Source organism: Crocodylus porosus, unplaced genomic scaffold, assembly GCF_001723895.1.
Source record: "Crocodylus porosus isolate Cpor-Errol unplaced genomic scaffold, CroPor_comp1, whole genome shotgun sequence".
Taxonomy (NCBI): Eukaryota; Metazoa; Chordata; order Crocodylia; family Crocodylidae; genus Crocodylus; species Crocodylus porosus.
In genome coordinates, this window is record NW_017728911.1 from 19,978,975 (window position 1) to 19,999,626 (window position 20,652).

Below are 20,652 nucleotides of genomic sequence, written 5' to 3' on the forward strand. Positions count from 1 at the left end.
ATGCATGACAAGGTGCGGTTGGCCTTCCTGACTGCATCCCCACACTGCCGGGCCATTTTCATCTTGGCGTCAATGATGACTCCAAGATCCTTTTCTGCCTTTGCACTGATGACAAGGGAATTCCCCACCTGTAGGTATGGCGCTGGTTCTTCCTCCCCAGGTGCATCACTTTGCACTTGTCAGTGTTGAAACCCATCCTATTCTCATCCTCCCACCCCTGTAAGCTGTCTAGGTCCGATTGCAACTTATTCCTCCCATCTTGCGTGCCCACATCCCCCCACATCTTAGTGTTGTCAGCAAATTTGAGCAGGGTGCTTTTTACCCCCTCATCCAAGTCACTGATGAAGATGTTGAACAGTGCGGGCCCGAGGACCGAGCCCTGTGGGACCCCACTGCCCACATCCCTCCAGGTGGAATAAGACCCGTCCACCACCACTCTCTGGGTGCAGCCCTCCAGCCAGTCGGCGACCTATTGACTATGTAGGTGCCGACACCACAGTCCCCCAGTTTTTTAATGAGAATGGGGTGACAGACAGTGTCGAAGGCCTTCATAAAGTCCAGAAAGACTATGTCCACTGCTGCCCCTGCATCTGAGGATTTGGTGACCTGGTCGTAGAAGGCCACCAGATTGGCCTGACAGGGCCTGCCTCGAATGAACCCGTGTTGGTTGCCCCTAAGCATAACCTCCCCTGCTGGCCCCTCGTGGATGTGTGCCAGGTCATTTTCCAGGTCATTGATGAAGAGATTAAACAAAACCAGCCCCAGAACCAACCCCTGGGGTACTCCACTAGACATCAAGCCATTGATTACTACTCTCTGAGCCTGATGCTCCAGCCAGTTTTCTATCCACCTTGCAGTCCATTCATGCAGGCTGTACTTCCTTAACTTGCCTGTGAGAATGTCATGGGAGACTGTATCAAAAGTGTTGCTAAAATCAAGGTACACCACATCCACTGGTCTTCCCACATCCACAGAGCCAGTCATCTCATCATAGAAGGCGATCAGGTTTGTCAGGCATGACTTGCCCCCGGTGAATCCATGCTGACTGTTCCTAATCACCTTTTTCTCCTCCAAGTGCTTAGAAATGGATACCTTGAGGATCTGCTCTATGATTTTTCCAGAGACTGAGGTGAGGCTGACTGGTTAGTAGTTTCCTGGATCCTCCTTTTTCTTTTTCTTAGATATGGGCACTATATTTGCCCTTTTCCAGTCATCCAGGACCTCTTCTGATCACCATGAGTTTTCAAAGATGATGGCCAATGGCTCTGCAGTCACATCAGCCAACTCCCTCACCACCCTCAGAAGCATCCTGTCTGGCCCCAGGGACATGTATATGTCCAGCTTTTCTGAATTGTCCCTAACCTGCTCTATTAGCACTGAGGGCTGCTCACCTTATCCCCAAACTGTGCTGCCCGGTGCAGTAGTCTGAGAGCTGAACTTTCATGTGAAGCCTGAGGCAAAAAGGCATTGAGTGCTTCTGCCTTTTCTGCATCCTCTGTCTGGATGGGGCTGCCTCCCCCATTCAGTAAAGGACCCACACTTTCTCTAATTCTCCTCTTGCTACCAGCATACCTGTAGAAACCCTTCTTGTTACCCTTCACATCCCTTGCTAGCTGCAACTCCCATTGCACTTTGGCCTTCCTGACTTCATCCCTGCATGCTCAGGCAACAGTCTTATATTCTTCCCTAATTACTTGTCCAAGTTTTCACTTCTTATAAGCTTCCTTTTTGTGATTTAGTTTATTGAAGAGCTCCCTGCTAAGCCAAGCTGGTCTTCTGCAATACTTGCTAGTCTTCCTGCACATTGGGGTGGTTTGTTCCTGCATTCTCAGGAAAGCTTCCTTCAAGTACAGCCAGCTCTCCGGGACTCCTCTCCACCCACCACAGACTGGTTCCCAGGTGATCCCGCCCATGAGTTCCTCAAGTGAGTTGAAGTCTGCTTTCCTGAAGTCCAGGGTCCTTACTTTTCTGCTCTCCATCCTTCCTTTCCCCAGGACCCTGAACTCAGTCATCTTGCTGTCACTGCTACTCAACAAGGTGCCATCCACTACTACATCCCCCACCAATTCTTCCCTGTTTGTGAGTAGGTCAAGAAGAGCACGGTCCCTAATTGGCTTCTCCAGCTCTTGCACCAGGAAGTTGTCCCCAACACTGTCCAGAAACTTCCTGGATTGCCTGCACACTGCTGTATTGCCCTCCCAGATGTCAGGGTGATTGAAGTCCCTTATGAGAACCAGGGCCTGTGATCAGGAAACTTCCACTAGCTGTTTGAAGAAAGCCTCATCCACCACATCCTACTGATCTGGTGGTCTACAGAAGACCCCCACCATGGCATCACACTTGTTGCTTTCCCTTCTGACCCTAACCCAGACTCTCAACAAGCCAATCTGCAGTTTCATTCTGGAGCTCTGAGCAATTGTACAGCTCTTTTACATAAAGTACAACTCCTCCTCCTCTTCTGCCCTGCCTGTCCTTTCTGAATAGTTTGTACCCATCCATGACTGTACTCCAGTCACACAAGCTCCCACCATGTCTCTGTTATTCTGATCATGTCATAGTCCCATGGTTGTGCAAGGACTTCCAGGTCTTCCTGCTTGTTTCCCAGGCTCCATGCATTTGTGTACAGGCATCTGAGGTAACTAGCTGATTGCCCTGATTTCTCTGGAAGTATGAGAGCACCTCCTCTGTTGCCATATCCTGCTTGCTCTTCCTTCAGGTCTCCTGCTTCCCCACTTACTTCAGGGCTTTGGTCTCCATCACCTGGCAAACCTATTTTAATAAAACAAAAATATGCTATTGGGCAGTTAGATACTTCAAATTAGTTTTTGCCCAGGGCCACTGTTGTTTGACTTTATTTTGTATATGCTGCAAACAGATCATTAACTCAAGCACTCAAATCTTATCACCATACAGTTGTATGATATGACTATGAGGTGGGATCTCCCCAAAATCCCAATCCTTTCATGCCTAATTCAGCTTCATTTTGATTTGGGGGTGCACAAACAGAGAACAACAGGAGCAGGAATCATCACAAACCAAGTGAGCACACCACTGACAATTAACTAATCCAATACACTGTTAGCCGGCATGCCAAATACTACCAGATCACAGGCAACAGCCAGAATTAAGGGCGACACAACAAAAGCAAACAGATTTGAAGAAATTGTGCTGACTCGTGAAAGCTTCAGGAAGACAAAATTTATTATAAATATTTGCAAATGCCAAACCTGCATTTTAAATACACTTTATACACTTACAGGAGCTACTTAGGAGCTCTGCTCTCACTGCCACCGGGCTCCCAGCACCACCGCTGAGCTCCTGCCACTGCTGCCTCGCTCCCACCATTGCTGCCAGAGCCATGCTCTCCCCACAGCCACCAGGGGCACTGCATTCATGAACGCAGACTATGTCCATGAACTCAGTGCCTTATTTGCAGATTTCGCCACTCACGGGGATATGAGAAGGTATCCCCCACAAATGGTGAGGGTGGCCTGTATTGTGTTCCTGATGAATTCTGGTTAACTACCACAATGGGCGGCCTCTGTGTTTGGCATGCATCAGACCAGGGAGGAGGCAGGCAGCATAGTAACAGATAGGGCAGGGAACAGAAAACAGAGCAGCAGATGGGGGATAGAGCACAGGGCAGGAAGCAAAGGGCAGAAAGCAGAACAGCTGATTAGGCAGGAGAAAGGGCCAGGGAAGGTTCAGGACTAATTTGTGGCATGACAGCCAGAAAGGTACCACCCATGTTAAACCTTACCTATCCTGAAACAGCAAGAGCTGAGCTAAGTGAGTCAGATTCTTCTGAGTTGTGATATAACAGGGGAAAGCAGGAGTGATGTCAAGAGTAAAAATCAAATTAAATTTGAAGGGCTTGATGTTCAGTGATGGTTTTTTGTGGTGGGCGAATAATTGCTCCTGCAGTTTTGCTTCTTTAATCCGTGGTAGGCTCACATAGTAGAGAGACATCCATCACCCTTCAGCAGGTACAACAATATCAATGTCATATTTTGTGGGCATAAAGCAGTATATAGTTTAGGCTGATGCCTTGGAAAATATCAGACACTAAATATCACCAGAGGACTCAAACCATTTTTATGAGCTACTGTGTACACAGGAATAATTGTATACACCACTGGAACATAGCAGACACCTCTGGCCTGCCACACAACAGTTGTTGAACTTGTCAGGCTACTATTAAGCAGACAAGAAAAGAAGAAGCATATTCTATCTAATTGAAACTTCAAGGAAAACATCATCTGAGAGAGATACACATCTTATCCAAAAGAGCTGGAACTGTGTTCTCCAATCCATGTCTGCAGCATTCATCTTCCAATTATAATATGTAACACCCGCATGTCTGCTTCCTTCTTTGTTTCACAACATAGCCTTTGAGGGAGAGAACATTTTAAAGAAATAACTGTTAGTGCCTCAATAATAAGTATTGTAACAAGTAGCTGTATCAGCTACCTTCCATTGTGGCTAAATATTAGTGCTAAAATCCTAGAATGACTGGCCCTCTCCATCATTCAGGTATCAAATTTATTCCTGATTAGCTACTGCACAGTAATGCACATGTAGACGCATTAATGTTATGTGTGGGATTAATTTTAGTCCCAAATCAGTCCACAAACAGCATTAATGTGCTTTAATGCCTACACATATAGATGCCTGCCTATTTCTGCTTACTGCACAGTAACTTACTCTGCAGTAAATTGAAGCTGGTGTAAATGTAGGTGTGGACATGCCCATGTGTAGCCCTGTCACTAGGAAGGGGGTAGTTTTGGACAGCCCTTTATTATGAAAGCCTAGCTTTAGTCTACATACAGTCTCATGCTAAGGCACTGTAAACCTATTTGTCTAAGCTAAATGATTTGTCTAAGCTAAATGACTGTCTTCATACAGTACTAGAATTAGAACAGAAAATGTAAGTAAAAGATACCAGGCTGCAACCACAGACCTTTGTAAATAGGTTAGCCAGGGATTCATGATTATTTTAGCAAGTTAAACTGGTGAGTCTTACTAAGAGATTTCTGAGGCCATGCCCTTTACCCCACTGTCCTAGTGGTAGCACCTGAGCTTGTGGAGGCACCAGGCAATATGGTACCGGAAATGACAGCCTCCTGACCACAGCTGGATTATGAAACCAGCTTGTTCCTGTGCTCTTCAGAGATGCCAACTATGGCCCTGCCCATGCCCCCCCCCTCAGGAAAAGGGCTGTTACCTGAGACCCCAACCCCCCCCACACTGCCCCCTGCGCCCAACAAAAATAAAAGTCAGCACCTACGGTGCTTGGAGAGACAGTAGGCAAGGATAAGAGAAGAAGTGCACAAGCGCCAGTCAGCTTCCAAATTTACAGGTAAGGAAATGTGAATATTGTTGATATTATATATTGACCACTTAAAAATAACAAAACTGTATAGGGCAATGCACCACAGTCGCTACCAACCAATGCTGATATTCTGGGGCTGGTGCTCCCCTAACTTGCAGACTGATGCTCCTACCAGTGAATGACTGAACACCTATTTAAGTGTTTTGCTGGATTGAGGCTATTTGTTACTAAGCCGATGCAAGAGATGCGAAAGGATGGAGCCTGTGGGATATTTGAAAATAGGATCCTATTTCTCCCAGGCAGATAGGTTAGAAACGGTGAGCAGCACACCACTGTTGTTCTGATGCAGAAACTGGTGCAGAGAGAGAACTGCAGGACACGTAGAAGGCTTTGCAACTAGAGCTGGTCAGGAATTTTCCAGAAAAAAAGCAGGTTTTCACAGTAACATGTTGATGAATAAAAAATTAATTGTTGTGAAAAATGTAAATAACAAACATCTTTGAGCCATTCAACAATATATTGACTATTCTGTTTGATTTTGAGTTAGTTTCATTGCATTCTGACCTTGGAATTTAATTCCAAACTTTTTGTCTGTTTCACTTTATTTTGACTTCAGTGTTTCATTCTGTGTTTCCATTTCACTGGGTTTTAGCTTGGGCATCTCAGTCCATAACTCCCATTTTGTTTCAACTTGTTTTGGGATAATTCTTTGCCTGTGCAATCTGTCCCACTGTTCTTGGGGGGTCCTCTCCCTACATGAGTGCACGTTATTTCTGACTGACACTGCATAGCCACTTGAAATCAGTTTCTCCTCATGGCTAAGTGCTGGTTCGAAGCTGGACTTGATGACCTACAACAGAGCAAACTGCATCTTTGGTGAAAGGACCAAAGATGACACTTAGAAAGGACTAGTCCAGTCCTGCTGACCAGTCAGGGACTCTGACTCAGTCCAGTGCTGGTTGATTGCTGTAGTACTGTTACGATGCAGCAATCAGTCCCTAATTCCACTTTATCTCAGGAGGTGTATCTGCCCTACCTTGTTCTGCAAGTTGAAAAAGCAAACTGGAAAGCAGCAGTTGCCTCAGTCCCCAGAACGCAGCAGCCAGTTCAAACAGCAACATCACCTGGTGATAATTAGTGCTGAGGTAGAGGATAGTGCGTCGCTGGAGCTACCATAGCAGCAGGCTACTGTCCAGAAACCCTCAGCCCATTCTAAATCATTGCTTCTGATTTTCAGTCCTGAAAAGGATGTGGTTTACAATCATGGGTCTCCAACTGAGAGGGTGGGGGGAAGGGTTAAGATTATAGTCTGCAATTTTGCTAGATGTGGTTTAAGTGGAAAAAAAGGGTGGGGAGGGGAGATGTAGGCAATGATCCTCCCAGCCACAATCCCTCAGCTTCTTCCTTACAAAGACAAACAGGCAGGCTCCTGGGTTTGGAGGCCTTTCAAACTTGATGCTGGGGAGTGAAACATCGCCATTTGCCAGCTATGCAGACATAGAGTGGGTCTGAGCTGTGACCGCAAATAGCTGGGGACACCAGGCATGGAATCACATGGAATATAATCACAGCACAAACACGCCACAAACAGTTACTTGGGAGCAAAGCAGATGGGCACTGAGTCAACTGCAGAGCTGAGCCCGACACCCTATAACTTCCCAGGGTTTCATCAGCTCAGGCCAGCAGCAACACCCAACAGTCTTCTCAGAGCAAACACAACGTCAGACAAGGTCCCTGCAGGGAGGGAACTGGCCACAGAGCATGTGAAGAAACTGGCTATGGATATGCAGCTTTCTCTCTTTCGAAGTTGATGGCTTTCAGATGCTGAATGGAAACTGCTGCTTGCAATGGCTAAAACATCAGTGCGATGTCTGTGCACTGCCTTAAGTGCTGCAGTATAGCTTGGTACGTGTAACTGCAAAGGTGGGACAGCACACTAAATGTGTAGCCTGTGGTTACATGAGTGACTGGAAGCAGCACTAGCAGTATGTGCACCCGTCCTCAGCAGCATGGCCTTCAGAAACATCACACCTCCCAAAGCACCATTGATTCACAATCTGGTGTCATGAACCTTCACATTTCACTGCTGCCGGGTCATACTCTCTAGTCTCCTCCTGTCTCCCTGTTTGGATTTTGGTGTTACTGTAAAAGACAATTTCTAATAATGACAATGAGATTTATCAATTGGTTCCATGTGCATATACAGGCCCTAGGGTTCCTGACCAGGGACAGAACACAGGCCCTTCCCTGCTGAGCACCCAGACTTCAGATAAAGGAACAATCTTCGCTCATGAGTAAGCAAGTATTTATCCCTGTTGCAGCCAGCCATTAGAAGGAACATGATTAACCATATTTAGATAGTATGTGATGTACTTCTCTAATTAGACAAAGGTCATATTCAAGTAAATGAGGTCCATGAAAAGTACAGTTCTGTGTGGGGTGCTATTTCCTGTTATCTCATAGAGACATGGCAGCTGTAAATGGCATAGACCCAGGACCTTGAGCCCAACAACAATCCCTACCGCTTAAGGAAGTAAATTAACAGTGATTATAAGCAGTTGTCCCTTGTCTTACTGGGCTTGGACACTAGGGAGGGTTAGATCCCACATACAATATTGTTCTAGCACTTCAGAGCACTGTACAGACACTAATGCCCTGACCATGAAGTAGGCTGCAATGGCTGAACTCTTGTGATGGTGCAGAGCTCATTTCGGTATCAAGGCTTAAATAATATTTGATTTTTCCATATTTATTCTTATGGGATAATATAACTTGGTTGCCATGTGACTATCTTTTTACACTATTGATCCAATCACATAACTGCTGTGCAGACAGAATTGCTAAAAGAAATTTTTCCCATAAATCCTATGTCCTATGCCGGCAATTAATATGAGATAACTTAAAGCGGTAAAATAATAAACGCTCAGTTTGCATTTGGATGCTGGATGCTAGTTACAGTTAATCATTTACTTGGATAACATGAATATAGGAAATTGCCTTAAAAATAAATACCACAGTAACTTGATGCATAAAAGGAATGAACCTTTCTTTCACTAAGATCAGAATTTCAACTCATGACTACATAGTGATTATTCATCCCCATTTAGAACAACCCAGAGACTATCCACAGTCATCTTCTGATTAACATGTTGCGCCTAGGGGATGTCATACTCTTTCACCCACTCTTAATGGTACTGTGCTCAATGGGAAATGGTGGGGGTGCAGCAGGAGAAGTGATATTTTGATACAGTCACCACACAAAAGGTCTTTACAACTGTAATGAGACCTATCAGTCGCATTTAACATGTTTCCAGTTACCAAGTTTAAGTACAGTGCCATGTGGTAACATTCCTCCCCCGCCCCCATTAGTAAGTACCTTTTGTCCTCAGTTACTGTTCACAGGCCACTGATGCTTGTAGGGGAATGAGAGACCATTTCAAATGAGACTAGACTGCTTCAAAGAGTGAGCAATTATGGCGATAATCTTTTCCTTACCCATTTCAGTCATCCTTATATTCTGCTGTGCCATCCTTGACAGGAGGAGGGTGCCTTGTATAAAGCCCTCAAACCATTGATCATAGTTCTTATGGTAAGATGCTGTGCTCTAGCCACATCAGGATGGGTGCTAATAGATCAACCAGAGGAAGGCCTTTCTCACGTAGTGGGAAGCACTGTCTCCATCTTCAGTCTCATGTTACACCTGACGTGTGCTCCAGTAACCCATACCATGATAGAACCATCATGGCTGGCACTGAAAAGGATGGTAAGTTATGTGTAAAGGATGTACTTGTCACATGGCTGATCTATTTTGTACTGGCAAAGGTTTTGCAAAGAGTAACTTTACTGTGTGAGACTTGTGGGACACATTTTTGAGGCAAAATAACACTCCCAAAGAAAACAGCTTGCTTTTACAACATCTAAATTGGCAGGCACATCACTCTAGCTCCTCATTGTCCAGGTCTAGATGGAAGTGAACATAATAAAGACAAGGATGAACAATTCATTTCTACTATAATATACAATGGAAGTGGCCTTTTATTAAACATAAGATTTGGAACACAGCCTACAACTAAAAAGCCAAAGGTCACCTTTGGCAACCAGTGTGTAAAGGTCATAAATTACATTTGTTTTTGGTGAGTTTGCCTTTTGTGACTGACATAGACAACCCAGGTCAAGTGCCTGATGGAAGGCCTATAGTAAAAAGAAAGTAATGTTACTAAAGAACTGATTGACACTACAGGAAATAATAATAAGTTGCTGACAGGTCTGGTTTTCCTAATAAAAAGTATCTTATAACATCACTAAAAGATTCCTCTAAACAGGAAAAGATAAGCATCTCTTTGTAAGAGAATGTTAAGTTACTCATAGAAGTAAATCAGATGGCTTACTTGTAAAAACAGACCATGGATTGATTAAACATTCTTGTATGATATATATCATGCCTGCATATCTAACTTAAAATGTTAAGCTATCAGAGGCTTTCAGGTTTGTCATGATGTACCATAAATTTGTATCATGACAACCATTGTTTTTAATGCATAATAGTAAATATCTCAAAGATAACTTAAATGAAATATGATGCAATCCTTCCTAAAAGTGATTCACTTTCAGTAACCACAAGCACTTTGCATTGACAGCAAGGTGTAACATATTAGAGTCTTGGAATAAGGTAAGCATTTCCTTTGAAGTATACAATAGTTACTTCTTTTAGTATTGCATTCAAAGCGTAAGCCTTTCCTGAAACTACTGTCTCTTTGACATCCAACTCTTGTCAATTAGTTTCTCGATTAAAGTATTATGCTTGTTGCCTTGCTTACATATCATTCAGGAGCTATGGTAGTCCGTGTTAATACTGCTAGTGACACCTAAACCATTCTTCCTTAATTTTCAGGGAATCCTCAAAGTAGTGTGATATAGGCAGTCTGTAGATGCTTGTGCTCTATACACATCTTTAAGTATATTGCCATAAAAACAGATTCTAATTTTAAGCCCTCAAATACGTTGCTGTATTGATACTCTCCTTGTCTTTGGCATTCAAGGATCCATCGAGGACCAATTGTTCTGAAATTTTACAAGTTATGGGTCACACAGGATTCTCTATATTCACAGAAGACATGGTCTGCTGCTCCTTAGCCTGAGTCTTCCCTTTCTCCATGCTGTCCCATTGTGTGAACACACGTACACAGAGCCAGCCCGAGAGGTGTGTGGGGTCAGGGGCATATCAGCCATTGCAGGGCCTGTGTGGAGAGGGGTGACACGCAGTGTGGAGTGGGGACGGGGTGGTGTGTGGCCAGAGCACAGTGGTGGTGCCCTCAGCAAGTGCTGATGGGGCCACCCCAATTCACACCCCCAAAGGACAGCTCTCCATGTACATTTGGAGCCATTTCAAAAGGGGAACTTTTTAAAAGGTCAGCAGCTATTACGCTCTAATTTTTATGTATGGACAAGCTAGGAACAATACAAATATAGCAAAACCACTCCAACTTTAATACTGTTTCATCCAGGATTAAAGTTGGAGTGGTTTTGCTACATTTATATAATTCCTGGTTTGTCCACAAGTAACAATTGGAACATATCAGCTTCTGCCGTTTTGCAACTGGTCCAAAAGTATGAGCCTTATCACATGGTAAATTTAGGCAGTTTCTGGACTGGCTGTTCATTAACACCTTTAAATTGGCCTAAAGCACTTACTATTTGGCTTAAAGTTATGTTACTCCAGGGCAGGATTATCCCCAGTCCACCTAAGTTTCCTCCTGTTCCATTAAAGTGAAGCTACTCCCGACAGCTATTCCACCCAAACTGAAGTCCACTAGTGGCCCCTCCTGAGTCAGGGCAAGTGGGAGCGCTGGGGTGCAGCAGGGCTGGGTACAGTGCCTTGTCCTTCAGGGACATCAGGCAGAGCAAACACCACAGCCCTAGAGCACCTGGTGGCTGTGGAGCCTTCCACCATTGCCCAGACCAACTTGTTGCTCCGGCTGGTGGCAGCGTGGGTGGGGGTAAGCTCCAGAGAAAAATGGATTGATCAGGCAGCACTCAGTGGGCTGCAGCTTGGCCCCTCATGCCACCAGCTGGGTGCCACCTGAGCTCCAAGGGACCTGATCCTTTTTGGAGCTCAGATGGTACCCAGCCAGGTGGCAGCCTGGGTGGGGGTGGCACTGGGGGGCTCACTGAGCTCTGAGGGGCCTTACCCTTTTTTTTTTCTGGACCTGTCCCCCCTTCCCCAGTGCTCAATCCCCCTGCACTGCTGCTGGCTGGGCTTCTGGCTGGCCAGGTGCTGCCTGTGCTCCAAGGGGCTCAATTCTTTTCGGAGCTCAGGCAGCACCCAGACAGCCAGCCAGCATCCCAGACAGGGGTGGTGCAGCGGGAGTTGGGCTTCAGGGAAAAAAAGATTGGGCCCCTTGAAGCTCAAGCAGTGAACTGATCCAGTGGCGGGAAGCACTGCAGCCATTGGACGTACTGGGGTTCACTCTGCCCAGTGGGAGCAGCAAGCAGGTCCTGCCCCAAGCTCCTGGTCCTGCCCCTGCTCACCAAGCCTCCAGTGGCAACTCACAGCTGTTCTGGTGAAGGACACTCACAGATGGTTTTTCACCTTAAGGTGTGACTGCTCCACTAAGCCAAACAACACTAAGCCAATTAACATTTGTTTGGCTTACAGTATAAGGTGTAACAAGTCCCTAAGTGTGTCCATACACATTGACTTCAGAGGTAGGTGAGAGCTGCCTCTCAATCAGCCCTTTGAATTGCTGGAGATACCCACACAAACAAGGTGTACCTCCTCTGGCTGTACAGCATCATTGAAATACAGCTACTATTGCCACTAACAGCAAATCCCAACAACTACAAAGCATGCTGCATGACTCGGGAGAGGGGAAGTTTGGCTAAGAATATAGGAATAAAGCCTTAGGCGTAAGAGAAGCATTGCTGGATTTCTTGGGTAGCTCTACACCATGTTCTGAGGAGGGCAGCTGTGACAAAAACACCCTCCGCACCTGATCCTGCTGTGTGTATGCCAAGCATGGAAGAACTGTAATGCACCTGCTGCTAACAAGGACGTCTGAGACTGAGAGCTGGTGAAGGGGTGTGGGAATCCCCAAAGAGGAGCTCCTTACAGCTTTTTTGCATTTGGCACCCTTGGAAAGGAAATGAATGGGCAAGGGACATTTTCATGGCAGTGCTCCCAGCACAGTCCAGTGCAGAACATTGGGCCTTCTTCTTCAAAGTGTCACCTGAAAGCCATACACATAGTAACTGGGGTGGAGCTCCACTCCTCTCCCATGTGAGAGAGGGTGAAGAGCTTAAAATTCCAGATATTTTAAACCTGATAGATGCCCAGAACATGAAGCTACCTCTATTGGTTAAATCATGTAGGACCAGGTCCTGCCCTGCCCAGAAAAAACTCACACGCAGGGATTCTAGGAGGAGACAAAGAAAATTTTGTGACATTCCTCTCCATATTCTGTCCAGTTAGCCCCTGGCCAAGGCTGGTCACAGGTGTGCCCATCAGGGCTGCCAACCCAAGACATTTCTTTTACTGACAATCTGCCAACCAGATTTTTTTACTAAAACACTTTATATGAGGTAACTATAACTCTTCTGACAGGTGCTGGGCAGCAGTAACAAGGACCAGGTTCAAATTTAGGGGTTTAACATCCATTTTAAATATGGTTTGAGCCCCCACCCAGGATAAAATCTTATTTGACAGCAGCAATGGTTCATAGACAGAGCAGACCAGCACGAATTTAAGTCTGAGCAACAGCGAGCTCCCTGTAGGGTGCAGAGCTGCGCTGCTTCTCAGACTTAAATTGGTGCTTGTCTGCTTTGTCTACCAACACTTGTATAAACCCTCAATCAAGATGTTCCTTAGATTTTACTGACAGCTTAATTTTTATTTACTTTACAGATGAGCACTTTTAGTGTGTTTGGTTGGGTTTTTTTTACAGACTGTCCATAACGTTACAGACAGAACTTACAACCCTGTGGCACATCCTGAGGGTCATTCCTGTATGCAGATCCCTTCCAGGACAGCATGGACCAAGGAAAGCACAGGATGCCCCAGGTACACAGAAGGAACACTTACATTAGAGAAAGTTAACAGTGCCATTTTCTACAGCCCAGAGCTGGTGGTCCTATGCTGGCCTGGATTAACCCTTTAGTGGGCTCTAGGCAAACAAACTTGTGGGCCCTGGGCCAGTTGAGACCCCCCCACTCCACACCCCACTGCTGCCGCCCATGGGGAACAGGGCTTGGAGCCACTGCTAGGAAGCAGCTGTCACAGTGGTGAGACCAGCAGAGGGGAGGGGATGGGAAGGGAAGGGAACAGGGCCATTTGAGTCACTGCCGCAGAGGGAAGGAGAGGGGCCCCCTGCAGCTCAGGGCCCTAGGCATGTGCCTAGTTTGGCTCTGCATTAATCTGACCCTGATCTCATGTCAGACAGCATCCCTCCTCTCAACAGCAAGATCATGGTGCAAAGCTGTCGTATGCAGCAGCTGCCCAGTCCCTCTGCCTAGAGCAGCAGCAACTCTGGCTGGCTCTGCCTGCCACTGCTGCAGAGAGGCGTCAGCAGGGGCAAGTCATCATGCAGGGAACATGGTCACAGCAACAGAGTCCAGGAAGTCAGGAAGGAGAGCGGGAGAAGAATCCTGAGCACCGTCAACAAGGACATGGGAGAAAGGAACAGTGGTTGTGTCAAACCACTGTGCTATGGTGTTCGGGGCGGGGTGCACTGCAATGGAAATGTGAGAAATGCATAGGGAAAAAAGCCTCCAATTCTCTGCTTTAATTTTTGGAGGGAGGGATGTAAAACTATCAACTCAAAAGCTTTTGTTTGATCTGTAATGATTTCTGGGTTGGGCACTTCCTGCGAGCTACTGATTGCCTTCAGCAATGAACCATGCTGACCGTTAGCTGACAGGAAATAGCCCAGTGTTCATTGCTGCTATACTAAATAATTCACAGAAAACATTGACTTTGAAAAGTGATAAATTGCCAATAAGCCATGTTCTCTTTACTCTATGCGATCTTTTCCTAGCTGTCAGTCTCCTACAGTAGCCACTGAGAAAACAGAACTTCAGACTCAACTGAATTTAGAATAATTATTATACTAAGATCATTTAACAAACCATTTTTAAAGCAAATGTTTCCACTCAAGAACCCTTATGTCTTAAATAACAATTGCATAAATATGGTTTCATGTGTATGTAAATCCATAACCTTAAATCACTACTCTCCTTCTGGTTAATCATCAGGAATTAATACATGCTACCATTACTTTTATATCCACAGATTTTTTTTTAAGACCAGTACATTAGATACAGTATCTATATACCATTATGTAAAAGTAGCAGTGGTTTATATAAGACTGTTCTGCCTTGTACCTGAAAGAACTATTCCTAGGAAGAATGCTAAAACACATTTCTGAAATTAGTTGTCTATAAGGTTCTGTTCTCTCTTCTTTTAACATTGCTTATTCAAACTACATTTTGTAAGCAAATCTCTATCTTTGGGTGTCATCAGCCTTTTCACACCACCCCAAAATATGAGGACAACAACACAATGCTTAACTATAGGGTGATTCTGATCTGACTGGATGCTACTTTCATGTCCTGAGTTTTTCATGCTAATGCTATGGACCTTTGGCTAACATACCAGAAATTGCAAGGAAGCATTGATGTATGAACTTCCTAAAGTATATATATAGTGTTATACTGTTGGGGCATGTTGTTGACACTGCTTAGATAGTGTGGAAATAGTTCTCTCAAATCTCTTATATATTTGGAAGAGCCTCTGACTGGAACAGATATTATTTACCAAAGTCAAATAAAGAAAGGGGCCAATTTACCCCATCACCATAGATGGCGGAAGGGGGGGGTTGCAGAGCTGAGCCCCTGCAAATGCAGGACAGTGGTAGGGCCACAAGGCAGCCTGGTCACAGGCTTCTGGGAGCTACAGCAGGGTGCGCACACAGCAGTGAGGGAGGGAGTGGGGCAGGGGCAGGGGCACTGTGCCCTTGTTGCCAAGAAGGCTAACAGCATACTGGGCTCCATTAGTAGGAGCGTTGCCAGCAGATTGAGGGAAGTGATTCTTCCCCTCTATTCTGCACTGGGGAGGCCACATCTGGAGTACTGTGTCCCGTTTTGGGCCCTCCACCACAGAAAAAGATGAGGAGAAATTGGAGAGAGTCCAGTGAAGGGCAATGAAAATGGTTCAGGGGCTGGGGCACGTGACTTCTGAGGAGAGGCTGAGAGAATTGGGTTTATTTAGTCTGCAGAAGAGAAGACTGAGGTGGAATTTAATAGCGGCCTTTAAGTACCTGAAGGCTGGTTCCAAGAAGCTAGAGCTAGACTGCTCTCAGTGGTGGCAGATGACAGAAGGAACAATGGTCTTAAGGTTGGTACAGGGTAAATTGTCCTGGGTGAGGTATGGAGGGACTGTCTGAGGTACTGGGGGACTCCTGGGGCAGCAGTGGAGGTGATCCAGCTAGTCAGAGCCTGGCTGGAAGCCAGAGAGTGTCTCTGACTGGCCAGGCTCCATTTCTAGAGGCACACACTGCTGCTGCATGCACCACATCACATTTTGCAACATTTTTTTTTATTTGACACTGAGATCTCCTGGTGTCAAATTTTGGTGCTGCACTGCAAATGTGCAGCACAGCAAATGGCCACATGCACACCATGTGCAGTGCCGCAAACCACACGTGCTCCTCGGGCCTTGCCCTAGCGAGGCATTATTCATTGTTTGTTTTACCCTTGGGTCTGGGAGCCCCATGATGAATCAGGATCCCATTGTACTAAGCACTACACAAACATCAAACAAAAAGGGGATCCTGCCACAAAGTCCTTACAGTGATCAGAATGGCCAGTCATTTTTTATGACCTTTCAACCAACCAAGTCAACCATTCCTGTTATGGCAAAAATCAGGACAGATGCCCTGATTTTCTTCATCCTCCCTTATTTTCCAGCCCCTTAGTTTCTTATATGTCTCCAGATTGTAGCTGCAAGTAAGGTTATAAATCACTCCAATTTTGCAGCCATTGACCAAAGAAAAGAAACAGAACAGCAGTTGTCCACAGTAAAGTGCTGGGCAGAGGGATAGTAAAGTCACAGAAAAAATAGAGAGCAATCTTGGTAAACACAGCAGTGAAAGTACTTATTCACTTGGGTCCTGGCACTGTCATGGGAGGGTGTCACTTCAAGAAAGATCGCTGCCTGCAGTCTGTTCCTCTCAAAAGTCAATATCCACAGGGACCTTATTTATGAAACTGTTTCCTCCACTTTCTTGGACACAGAATGAGAATGCCAATTTTTTTCACGTTTCATCTCCTTTCCCCCAACTTGTTTATTTCATTGTTCTTTGCAGCTCCAACGGGTTTCTAACAGCTAAATGCAGAAACAAAGAGAAACAATGCATAAAAGCCATGTTTTGTCCAGATTTACAATCTTGTCTCTCTAAGTGGGGCACAGAGCGGAGAGGCAGCAGGCCGCCTAACTCCCCAAAACAATGGAATCCAAACAGAAGTCCCCCAAAGCTACAAATCATTGTGCTGCCATGAATATTGTAACGGGGCTGGAAGAATGAATCCTGTAACAGCTGGATCCTTATTTCAACTCTGACACTACCAATTTTCACTGTATGCTTTCTGCTAGACACCTCAGAACAACTGGGAACCTTAAACACAACTAGTTCAGCAGGCAAGTGCTATAGTATCAGTCCTTAGGAAACTGGGGTGCCAGTGGGGGTGGTCAGGGAAGGAATCTTGAAGCCTGAAGGTAGGTGAAGCATTTTACTTTCCTGAGTCTGGAAACCTTCGCTGATGTTCAGTAAGCAATTTACGTCCTAGTGGAAGAGGAAGAAAAATCAGTTTATATCAGTCATAGATTTCATAGATTTCATGGACATTAGGGCTGGAAGGGACCTTGGAAGATCGAGTCCAGCCCCCTTGCCCCTGTCTTTCTGCTTCAGTACATTTTTATTTTTTATCGCACCTACAAATCCTGATTGCATATACCAGTGGGTATGGCTTTAATTAAAAGAATTATGATTGGCATAAAATACATGGACCAAAGTATGCTGCAGTGTTCTGAGCCAATATATGATTCACATTTCAAAAACCAGTGCTGAAGTCATAAGGCAGGTGATGGGGAAATCGAACAGAGAGATACAAAAGATGGAGGGAGAAGAAGGGGCAATGATTAGCATGGTAGATGGAAGGAGCTAGGACCAACTGCTGGTCATACTAAACTCGCCACCTTGTTGTTGAATGATGAGGCTGTATGTTATAACTGATCCTGTCACCAGCAAGTCCAGTGCACTATCGTTGGCACTGGCCACGTTCTAAAAATAAATCCGATTGGCTGGTCTCTGTATTCTTGAATCTTTCCTCTGCCCTCTGAGATTACTTCCGTTTTATTAAATTCCCTACAGAATGATCAACATCAATCTTTAGATAGTGTAGGACCTCAGAGACCCAGTCATGGGCCATGCCTCATTGTGCTAAGTACTGTACAAACACAGAACAAGGAGATAGTGCCTTCCCCATGGGCCCTGTATCTTACGCATAACTGAAGGAAAAAGAAGATGGATGCAGACAGACTGTGGAATACAGGAAAGAATTAAATGATACCAGTCAGTGTTATTGGCAGCAATATCTTCACATAGGCAGCCTAACTATGGTCAAGTTTTTGTGGGCATCACAGCACTGGAGAGTTGTAAGGAGGGATTTGGATGATGATAAGGAGGGCACTTTGCAGATGGTTATGGTGAGCATGAAAGTGCATGAAGGTACTTGTTAGCAAATGTGGCAAGTGGGTGATAGAAGCTGTCTAATTGCTAGGTAGGAGGCAGGAGCTGACAGCTTGATAGGGCATGAGAGATGAGGAGCAAGGTGAGAATTGGTTGTGAAGGGCTTTGAGAGCGCAGGTGCTTAAGCTTCACTTAAAAAAGAGATAACCAAATAAGCCAATTCACAGGACCAGCAGATGTATCACAGGGCTCTTACCTACATGACAAGACTGCCAGTATGGCAAAGGCCATATGACGATCACACTCTGTAGATAAGGTGGTGCTACTGGTAAAACCTGTAGTGTAGACAGCTTTGCCAGTAGAAGTTAGGTCCTGCAACAGTGATTCTGTCATTCACAGGAGCTGCTGTGGGTCAAGCAACAAAACTTTCTTCTGCTGGCAAAGCCATGTCCAATCAGGTACCTAGCTGCCACAGGGTGGGCACTGTAACATGGCAGCAGCCCCTACAGTGCAAATGCAGGCTGGATTCCACAAGGTTTCGTTTATGTAGTCCCTATTCATCTGTGGAGAAAAAGGGAAAACCAGTATTATTTTTAGGAAGATTATATGAACCTCAGTTTACACCTGCTTGATCGTATTCTGCCTGATTGCATAGAGTTAAATCAAAAGAGGGCTGTTAGAAGTAACAGGCAATGAAGCAATAACTAAAGTTCAAATATCTCTGGGGAAAATACCATAAGAGCCCTCAAGAAAACAATGGGTTGATTATTAATTGAGCACTACTCACCTACCCGGCTCCAGCCAGGTTAACAGGCACATTTTCCAGATCTGGGCCCCACTGATCAAAAAGACACTAAATCATGAGATACCCTGCACAGAGAGGAAAGCCAGTCAGTGGGCAGCAGCCAAAAAGAAACAGCAACTTCAACTAGTTCAGAACAGACTGCATCTGAAACAAAGCTCTTTTGTTAAAAAAAAAAAGCTTCCACGTTTCTGTTTAATCAACTGGAATGAGAAATTCCAGGATCACCAATTACAGAGAACTTTCAAGAATTGCACGTAAGAGTCAAATGCTTCCAGTGACAGAATGAAGGATGGTTTGATAGGCTTGCCTGTAGGTGAAGACAGTGTGGTGACCTTCAATTAGGAGAAGACAAGCACTGATAACAGATCAGCTCCGGTCAGGAACAGTGAGCTCTCAAAGTCATTTCTCGCGTCTGATTTTCCACGGACTTTCTTTTTTTAAGTGACAAATTGGAAATAATATGAGCATCTTAGTTGTCATTCAGCCATCATCCTGCCTGATGTGTCATGGTATTAGACATGTCACCATTATTAATGCAATATTCCATTCCGAGTAGTATTGCACAGGATTTTTCAGGGCATCAGTGCTACATATGGTCTGGCACACAAGGATCCACTCTCTGTTGATTCCTCCCTAGTCTTCAGTCAGCTGAGCTGACCTTGGTCTTGTAGCTTTGTGTCTCCGTCAGAAGATTTTTCTGGTTTACTGCCAACTCTTCTGTCATGCCCTAATGCACCAGCTTCAACACTTCACATCCCGGATAAAATATTTTAACAGCATTCTTGTCATACTTCACCAAGCCAGACATTGTAACTTAGATTTGGAGTGGTGCCTGAAGATAGTTCTAGAGCCAAATATTTTGAAGGAGCCTTAATTTAAACTACCTTTTCCCTTTTAAAAGGAGTGCCCTTTCCCCTCCTCACTTTTAGGAGTTTCAGGCAACTGCTGTTGGCTCCACAAATGCTTGAAGCTAGTTCTAAGAAAACAAATCACCATCATCTAGCAATGAGCTTCTCCAAAGAATATGGAATTTGTAAAGTATTTTGTGACTGACTCAAAATGGCAGCATCTTGAAGGGATATTTGGCCTACTGCTTACTTGATTTAATCCCTTTACTGCTGTGGGGATGTGTACGTTTCAGCAACATGTCCCTTCGAATCAGTAAAATGCAATTTGGCAAGACATTATGCAAGAAGAGCACACTTCTCAGGCATGTTACAGACAAGATGCTTTGCACTTGCCTTCTGCTGAGTTGAATGGGTGTTCAGTTAACCTGCATTCACATGCATTTCTGCAGCAGTTAAGGGGCTAAGCAATAAACTTCCCCTTTCCTGCTGGTAGAAGTCTGATGAGGGGTTGATTTCCAGATATGCTGAGCATCTACCACTCACATGATGGCAGGCGACCTGGAGGTGAAAATCCCTGGAGATATAAACTGTTCAAGCATGCCAAGAAGTAAAGTTGCTGACTCCGACTACTCTTGATATCTTTAGATGGTGCAGCACTGTATTTTATTCCTCACTTGTCATAAAAGTCAAGTGATCTAGTCAATATCTGTGGAACACTTTGACTGGGTTATCGACCCTGGGCACAGATTTGTCATACTAGATTAGCATGCCACCTGTTAAACTGAGCCTCTATGAAATATTAATTATAGCTGCCTCTTAGGAATCAAAATCTGCCAGAAAGCTGCTTAGAAGAGTAACTCTCACCTAGGGGGTAAAAAAAATGATAAAGAGGTGCTTCTCTAGTAATTAAATGTTGTACAGTACAGT

The 20,652-nt window shown here is 45.0% G+C and overlaps 1 long non-coding RNA gene across 1 annotated transcript; it reads right to left on the minus strand.

Annotated features, from left to right (window-relative positions):
- Positions 1-4,287: 4,287 nt before the first annotated feature.
- Positions 4,288-19,198, minus strand: LOC109309014. Its single transcript, XR_002100764.1, has 3 exons — positions 18,860-19,198; positions 18,329-18,633; positions 4,288-4,389 (listed from the first exon to the last, which is right to left on the minus strand). It is a non-coding gene; the product is annotated as an uncharacterized LOC109309014 (long non-coding RNA).
- Between the last annotated feature and the right edge of the window lie 1,454 nt (positions 19,199-20,652).